Below are 9,506 nucleotides of genomic sequence, written 5' to 3' on the forward strand. Positions count from 1 at the left end.
GTGAGGGGCGAGAGGGAGGCGGAGGGGCTGCAGGAAAGGGGACCTCCGGCACCGGGCGAGAGGGGGCGGGAGCAGCAATCAGGACTTACCCCCGGCCCGTCGGCCGTATGGCAACCGCCGCAAGCGGGGCTCCTCCCGTCCCCCCCGTCGTTGACTCCCCCCCCGACCCGTTCCCTCCTGCCGCCTTCCCGGTTGCGGAGCTGCGGGGCGGAGACCGGGCTGGCCACCTCCTCCCCGCCCGCCCCCTGCCCCGGACCCCGCGCTGCCCCAGAGATTGCCCTTCTCCCAGAGGGACCTGGCGAAACGGGTCCGGGCGAATTTTGGAGCCAGGGTGCGCAGCAGCGGTGTGCTTTGCCGAGGGGCTGGAGGCGAAGCGGGAACTGGGAAGCCGAGGCGCCGGTGCTGCGGCGGAGCGGGGGGAGATGCCTCGCCCAGCGGATAGAAAGTTGTCGGTTAAAAAACAGTTAGTTGAAAAAAATGATCAAAGCAGAGCTGTTTTGAGAATGGGGAGATAATATATCTATCTATCTTTAAATAAACTGCCTTAAACCTGAGATGAAAGAGTGCAGGTAATCAGAAAGGAGAGTGATGTTGGGAAGTATCCTTCTCCAGGAACCACTGCCAGTAGGGACAACACGCCACATCTTCCATGGCCAGACCATAGCTGCAACCCCTGTCTCTGAGATGTGTCTTCCCCTGAGGTCGGAGATCAAGTCTCTGAGGCACAGTTCTCCTCTGACTGTGGGCACTGGAAGAGCTCTGTGGGGATACAAGTGATCCCGGTGGGCCTTTTCTCTCCGGGGTTGTGCCCACCACCCTCTCTGGTACAGCAAGTGGGGCATGCAGTGGGTTGTCATGAGGGTGCAGGATGCTCGGCTGCAGGGCTGTGCATGCAGGAGTTGTGGTCCCAGGAGGGAGAAGGAAAAGTGCTGTTCCCCTTTATGTACCCACTGGCTAGGGTGGCTACAGGTTAACTTGTAGGTGGGCAAGCAAAAGAGAAGGTACTGTGGAGAGCAGAGTTTATCTTTAAGAATTTACTTATCTTAAGAAGTGTGCCTTGGGACTCTGGCTGCCTGGATTATCTCTGCTGACTGCAGCTATCCAAGCTAACCTCTCTGTGGGTAAGGGTGGTAGGATGGAGGAGTGCTGTGGAGAACACTCATACCCATTAGGTGTGAGGGGTGTGAGAGTGCCATCTTTAGTCTGCCTGGGCATGATGGAAGTACCCATACAGGATTTGATGGGGACTAATCAGCACCAATGCCTTTAACTTTTAACTGTGACCCTAAAGCAAGTCGGTGGATGGCGCTGGATGAGTGCGATGAGTCACTGCCTAGTCCCTACGGGCAACACATTCACACGTGTCCTCGCTGGAAGATATAGCTGCTAGGCTATTGGACCAAATGACCCATGAAGGGCTCTACAGCCCCTTTGTTCCCTTGGGAGCTCCAAAATGGTGTGACATGGACTACACTTACCGTGCTTATATTATATGCATACAGTTAACTTCTGCTGTCATCCGTACTTTGCTGCTCATCTTTGGGGAAATGCATTTGCTAACTGTGCCTGGAGCAGTCAAGGAAGGGGGGAAGCCCTCCTGCCCATGCCCAGAAGAAGGATTTTTAGCTGTGAGCTTGAAAAGGGTCCAACACACCCACACTTGTGTGGTTAAAACCTCAGGGGAAAGCACACACTGTAATGCTTGTTCTTACTGGTGAGGGCTGTGTGAGTCACGGGCTGGGTGTGAATGGCCAGTAAGCACAGCTCCTCGCAGTGGGGCTAGCAAAGAGATGGAGGCATTTTAACTTCACTTTAGCAGTTTTTAAATGCAGTTTGTTTGTGGGCAGTTTCCCAAAGGATTGTGGCCAGCAAGGTATTCACATCGGCTCTAGGATGATGGGACCACAAGGCACTACAACAACAGCCTTTACTGTTGTTATCTGTTCAATGTAGCAGCTAACCACTGATCAATAAAGAGACATTGCCTTGCCTTCCTCTAAGATAAGTGGGGTGCAGCTGGGGGAATCCACTGCTTTAACCACAAAAGCACTGCTGTTTTGTCACATCTTTGTCTTCCAGTGCTGAAACCTTCCCTTTTGCTTTGCATTTTGTGTCAGTGGATTCCCTCTTGTTAAACTTGTTTCTTGCTTTAATTATTTTTTATCTCATTTCTTAATATTACTCTGACTCCAGAAAAAAAAAAATCATGGACTCATAATCATAAAAAATAACCATAGACTCAAAAATAATTGTAGACTGGTTTAGGTTGGAAAGGACCTTAAAGATCATCTAGTTCCAACCTGGCTTGGAGCACTTTCAGAGATGAGATATCCACAGCTTTTCTGGGCAACCTGTTTCAGTGCTTCACTGCCCTCACTGTAAAGAATTTCTTCCTAATATCTAATCTAAACATACCCTCTTTCAGTTTAAAGCCATTCCCCCTTGTCCTGTCATTATATGCCCTTGTAAAAAGTCTCTCTCTGTCTTCCCTGTAGGCCCCTTTAGGCACAGGAAGGCTTCTCTAAGGTGTTCCTGAAACCTTCTCTTGTCCAAACATAATTTAGTTGGAAATGTTGCTGCTCTATTGAAGCTCATTCTCCTCAGTGCTCCCTCCCCACCTTCTTCCTGGGATGGCTCCCTTCATGACTCCTTATTTTCCTGAGACTGGAATCCCTTTGGGGTAAGGACTTAATGACTTTTTTGTGTTTGCTCTGCAGCAGAGGTCTTGTGGAGCAAGATAATAATTCGTGAGATCATTTAATTTAGAATATATTGTACCACACACAGAGGTAAGGTTGGATTAAAATTGCATAAGCAATCTTGTTGTGATATTTGCCATGATTTTTTTTAATAGTACAGCTTCTTTAATACAGTGTGCAATATCTCTCTCATAAACTCTTTGCCTTCCTCCTACCCCAAAATCAAACATGTGGTATATATTTGCCCCAGTTAAACACTGGACAAGTTGCAGGCCTTGGGTGTGACAACATGGTATCACTGGAGCATGGCAGAGAAACAGGTCAGTAGTGAGAACCTCAAAATGAGAGAATGAGCCAGCAGGTTTCACTGCTGAGACTCCTGGTTCTCCAGCTCCAGCACAGGCTTTCTACCCCATGTGCAGAAAGTTGAGAGAGGCCATAGTTCTTAAACCTGGTCCATTCCCTCTGGGTCCCCTCCAGCCTATTTCTTTGCCCTCATCTCCAATGCCAGCTTCTTTACTTCTTTTCAGTCCTGTATGTCCACAAACTCTTTGGTAAAGATTTCAAATAACTTGGATAAATGTCAGTATTCTCTCAATTTTCCCCACCTCCTTGCCATCAGTCCCATTATTCCTCTGTACTAAGTTTGTGCAGTGAGTGCTGGTGCACTCCTGTTCCCTTATGTCCCTCTCTAGTCTGTGCTTGTGTTTCTTCCTTTGGTTTCTATCCACAGTCTCAGCATCCTGTCCAGTTCCTAAACCTCTGGTAGCTTCATCCAGCATATTTGTCCTTTACTACTTCTGCTTCCCAAGCTCCTCATTCTTCATCTTGCCCTCTCTGGCTGGGTTGCTAGTCCCCTCCACTCCTGCAGCTTAAAGGATTGTTTCCAAATGGTATTTGCTTTCACACCTCAGTTGCTGTCACTACAGCCAGTATTTGATGTGCAGTGTCTAAACTGTGCCACTCAGGTGGAATTAATCTTCCATCATTCATTTTGCAAGTAAGGATGCCCTCCTGACAGTGAGTATTGTTAAAGTACTCTGCAGCCAGGGGGATTTGCAATGCCTGCCTGCATAAAGCCCTAATCTGACCTCATGGCTGTCCCTGTTTGGAGTGGGATGCTGGGCTAGACACCTCCAGAGGACCCTTCCCAACCTGAGTTATCCTATGCTGCCATGAAAATAGCCTTGCCTGATGGTTGTAAAGTAAACAGAACTTTCCTGGCTGGCACAACCTGCAAACTTCAGATGAAACTCATCCCCATACCATCTAAGCAGGATATGCCTATTTGGCCTTGATAGCTTTAAATTTTTTACAAAACTCACCTGTTTTCACAGTGGTGACCAAAAAGGAATGCAGTCAGCTTCAGGATAATGTATGCATAACACCTCTTAGAAGCAGGACAGATTCCTTGAAGAAGCTACCACAGCTCATGTCAGATAAGATTCACAGGAGATTCAGATCCTGCCGATATTGATTCCCTTCTGCTCAGCATTTACTTTTCCTGTTTCCTCTCCTGGCAGTCTGGAAAGAGGTGGCACAAACCTGCACAGCACACAGAGATGTGAGCTTAGCCCGCAGGGAATGTTTGTCATGCAAATCACATCTGCAATGGATTTTATACAGCTAAACAACATTACTTCAAGGGTAGGTGGTAGCAAAACAAATCTTTCTCATCCACTGCTTAGGTATTAAGCTGGGACTTTCGTGTCCAAGTCCTTCTTCTGTTTCACCTCAGGTATAATCTGGTGTAGATGAGCTCTCTCTAATTAGGCAGAACTGGGACTTCAGGCACTTCATCCCATGAAGCGGGCTGATCGGATAAAGCCAGCATCCTGCCAAACTCCCCTCTAAAATTACTGTTTTGATCCTGTTTTCCTTTCATTATAATTTGATCATGTTAGAACACATGTTTTGCAGTGTGCAAGTGAAAGGATGGATCCTGCCACAGTTTGTTTTCTTCTGCATCCAGTACTGGGCAATCGACGCTGCTTGTGAGGAGAGGAGATGGAGCTTTTAAAAATGAAGAGGGTGACTTCTGCAGGGAAGTCTGACAGAGGAAGGGCTGTGGAGAGGGTCAGGGGATCACACTGCTATACCTCACCTCATGGTGTCTCCCCACAAGCTTCATGCTACACCATGCACAGGGAGCCCAAGGGGCTCATCCGAGTGGAGCAGTTTCAGGAGATAAGAGAGGAAAAATACCTATGTGAGAAAAAGGGCATCGGTGTTCAAAAATATCATTATGCTCTTCAGGGAAACCTATTCACATTTTCATGCAAAGAAACCATGGAACAGCAGGACTGTCTTTACTCTGTCCCTCTTTTGCTCCTTGGAAAATGAACCTGTTTGGTCTGTGACAATCTCTGCTGCTGGGGCTCTAGCCATGCCCTCTCATGAGGCACAGCCTTTCAGGAGCCGGGGCAGTCAAGTCATTTATCAAAGTGGCCCTAAATCTCAGAAAGGCTGGTTATGGTTTAGCACCTGCCACAGAAACGCCTGGGGGCAGGGAGGGGGTGGAGTTTTTTTAACTTCCACATGGGACAGCTGTGCATTACTGGAAGGGAGCAAAGCACTGCTGGAGGCAAGACTGGTTGTGGGGACAGTTGTTCAATTTGAACAGGAGGAGAGGTTCTATGTGCCAAACCAAATGCTAAAGCTACATTCTCTTCTCAAGACAATACTTCTCCCATTCCTCCCCATCGCCTCAGCCTGAGAAACCTCAGCAAACAGGATCCCTTCTTAGAAATGTCTGCTGTGGCATCAGCTCTCTCTGTGGTGCCTGTGCCCCTCTTCTTCCCTCACACCTCCTCCATCCTGAGAGGCTGTTGGGGTCTTGGCATCATCAGTAATAGTACTGGTGCATTATATCCTATACCTGGGATTCTGCTCCAATCTGGCTGTCTGGTGCCCACAGCTCTGAGGTGTTCTCACTGCTGGTCAGAGTAATAAGCTCATCTCACAGCTATCAGACATTTTTAATCCTCTTTTCTTGTTCGAGGCAAGAGACTGCATGCACACACAATGTTTTCACTAGGCAGTGGCTCTGGATGCCTCTCCTTTCCAGACTGTGGTGTGACTGCATGGCAAAAATCCATATCACTGGAGAGGATGCTCACTGGGGAGATATCATGCTTCCTAAATAGACCTGGACAGTCCTAATTGCCTCTTACTGAGATGGCCATACCAAACTGTCATGCAGGAGTGTTGCCTCTGCTAAATTTTGACTTTCTAGCCCTGAGGCATGACCCATGAGTAGAGCAAGAATGTTCCAGGACACTTAGTTTCTACTTTAGGAAAGACAACAGAAGATCTCATTTCTATTTTTTTTTTCAGAAATCAGTTGTTCCAGGAGCAATGGGAGGAGTAGGGTCTGCCCTCCCATGAGTTTGAGACCCCTGCCTTCCTCCCACCACTGTAATACTGTTTGTTCTTTTTTGCTCCCTGGCTGAGTAGGAGAGTTCTCCAAGCAAGAACAGCAGCACATCAGGGAGAGCAGGCAGCAGTGGAGCCTGGGCTGCTGCCTTTTTCCTCCTCATGCTGCTAGTTTGCATGGGGCTTGGAATAATGGCATCCTCTTTAGGCTTGCTCCTACTCCCCCTGTCAGACTTGGGTCACTGGGCTCAAAATTTTTGCTACTGTATGATTGAGATGGTGTGATTGCACGAGTCATGTTTTCTTCAAAGAGCTATGAAGCTAAAAACATCTGAACCATTTTTACTTAAAAGCACTGGAACACTGAGCTGAGGCAAGGCCCACAAAATTATAGCCCGAACAGTGAGCCAAGAAATTAGGCTGCATTCTGGTACTCTTCATTATAGCTTTCAGAGGTACTTCAACTGCTATATACAGACACACCATGAAATGATATCAAGTGAAAATTGCTGGGGTGGATGCAGCATTTATGCATTTCCCTGGCTGTGAACTGAAATCTCTCTCTGCTTTCTGTCTGCCTTGAAATCATACTGCCTCACAGACTTCCCCTTTCTCTTCTGCACCCCCTCAAATACCTGCCCTGAGTCTTACTCATCTACTTACCTCAGTGAACTCTGATTTACCTGTGGTTTCTTGCAAACTTTTCAATGCAAGCCTCTATTCTGGGCTGTCTGCTGGGACAGCAAATGGTGAGAACTGCTACACTGGTTTTCTACTCAGCATCCCTGAAGCGCATTAGAAGATGAGCAGTGGTTTAAGGTGTAATTCAGAACAGCATCTTATTATCTCACTGCTATTTGCATGCTGCTCAGGTTTCAAAACCTGGCTCTAAGTGCTTTTTTCCTGAAGATGCAAACAACAGCTCCATCAGAGTCATCTGCAGGGCAGTTGCACAAGTGTTATGGAGCTTCAGGCTAATTTATTTATTTCTATTAAGCCAAGCCTCTGAGAGCCAGAAATTAGGAGTTCCTGCATGCACTTATTTTTAACTTTGGGACCCTTTTCTCCCAGACTGAGTGGCGGAGTAAGTGCTGTGGGCCTGAGGCTGTGAGTGCCATGGGATCTGGGCCACCACAGCTCCTTGAAGCCACAGAGTGGTTCCTTGTGGCTGGTGGCTGGTGACAGGGAGCAAAGTGGTTTTGTGGGGGAATGTCTCTTCATGGAAAATGCCTGAAAGCCAAAACCCCATAGCATTTAGCTTGCTAGATCTGATGAGCAGATGTTCTGTTTAACATCTGAAAGCCTGTAATACTTTCACTGTCCTACTCCTGCAGCAATGCTTATGGATCGCTTGCTCAACACTACTGCAGAATGCTGCTCAATGACCTTCTGCTTCACTCCTTTTAATTGTGCTACACGTAGCAATTTTCCATGCCAGTGGCCTGATTCCTGCTGAACGTTTTCAAAAGTGTTAAATTAGAAGTAGAACACAGGGGAATAAAATGCTGTTTTGCCTTTGTTGAAACCCTACCTCTTAAAATTGTAATCTCTGGTGGTTTTGAGCACAGACTCAAAATTTGGCAGGGAATTGCTGCAGGAGCTTTTCTACTCATGTGGGGATTGGTCTGATGTGCCCCAACCCAGACCTGAGGTTGCACATATAGGTAATATGTCATGAACAGGTTTGGTCTGAGTGCTCTGACCAGCATATCTGCTCTGAGGGTGCGTGGGCTCTGCTTACTTGTACTGATTTTTATTTTTTTTTTTTATTACTTGGACTGAATATTTTTATTACTTCAGCATCTAGGACCCTGGCTAAGGTGAACACCATCCTAAGCTGGGTGCTGGGCATACCTGTAGTAAGAGGAACCTATTTCCCTGTACACAGGCAAGACTTACATCATGGGATGACTGCAGCTGGAGTCGCAGAGACTTGGCTCCTGCTGGTGGAAGGGCTGTTGAGGGAGGTGGGGTGCACAGGAGGCTGCCACAGGGCACATGGGGTGTCAGTGACAGAGCAGTGATGGCAGCCCACAGGCCTGTCTGTGGGATGTGAGGGGACAAGGTGTTGCTGCCCAGAGTGAGAATGGATGCACAACGGCTCTGGAAATGTATTTGAAAAGAGATTTTTCATGTAGTAGGTGCTCTTTTGAGTTTGATACATCCCCTGTCTTCATCCCTCCTGCCAGTGGCAAGGCTGGATGTGCCCCACTGCAGTGGGTGGCACTGGAGCAGCATCTCCCCATTTCCTCTTGGAGCCCAGTCCTGCTGGTGGTGAACAAAGCTGCAGCCTGTGGCTGTAAGCTGGGATGCTGGGAGAGTCTGAGCACCCACAGCCCCACGTGGGGCTGTTCTCTGGGGAACAGCCTCTGCTGGAGGTACTGCAGCATCCTGGCATCAGCACTAAGCCAAACCCCAGCCCTTTTGGGTGGAACACCCCAGTGGCTCAACCAGAGGGAACAACTCAAAGAAAGTGTAGAATTGCAGAAGAGCTTCATAATCCTGCTCATGACCAATGCTCCAAAGAAAGAAAGAGGTATCCTGCATTGGCTTCCCTGTCTAACACAGCTATGTAGAGTCTTCTGACTCATAAAAACACTATGTGTTTTTTCTCCAAAAAATCTATATCTAACTTCATGGTAGCAGTGATAATGGTGTGGCAGTGAGTCACACAGGATAATTATGGCATTTAAAAAACAATCTTTGTCAGTGCTGAGTGTTTTCTAGTTTCACTAACTACCTTCTTATGAGTGAAGATTAATGAATGTCATTAATGCTCAAGAATGGGCTCTATATGCACAGCTCTGAAGAGGTCATCACTGGATTCCAGTATGAGGGGTCTTTTTTCACTGCCATGTTGTGGTTTAACCCCAGCCAGCAACTAAACCCCACACAGCCATTCACTCACTCCCTCCCAGTGGGATGGAGGAGAGAATTAGAAGAACAAAAGCAAGAAAACTCATGCATTGAGATAAAGACAGTCTAACAGGTAAAGCAAAAGCTGCCCATGCAAGCAAAGCAAAAGAAGGAATTAATTCCCCATTTCCCATGAGCAGGCAAGTGTTCAGCTGTCCCCAGGAAAACAGGGCTCCATCACATGTAACAGTGTCTTGGGAAGACAAATGCCATTACTTCTAACGGCCCCCCTTCCTTCTTCTTGCCCCAGCTTTATATTTTGAGCGTGATGAAATATGGTCTGGAATATCCATGTGGTCAGTGGGGGTCAGCTGTCCTGGCTGTGTCCCCTCCCAACCTTTTTGCACTGCCAGCCCAGCCGCTGGTGTGAGGGGCAGAAAAGGCCTTGAGTCTGTGTAAGAGCTACTCAGCAATAATGTAAACATCTCTGTATTATCAATGCTGTCTCCAGCACATATCCAAAGTGCATTCTTCACAGCTACTGTGAAGAAAATTAACTCTACCCCAGCCAAAACC

The sequence above is a fragment of the Manacus vitellinus genome, unplaced genomic scaffold (genome assembly GCF_001715985.3).
Source record: "Manacus vitellinus isolate BGI_N305 unplaced genomic scaffold, ASM171598v3 scaffold_28_pilon, whole genome shotgun sequence".
Classification (NCBI taxonomy): Eukaryota; Metazoa; Chordata; class Aves; order Passeriformes; family Pipridae; genus Manacus; species Manacus vitellinus.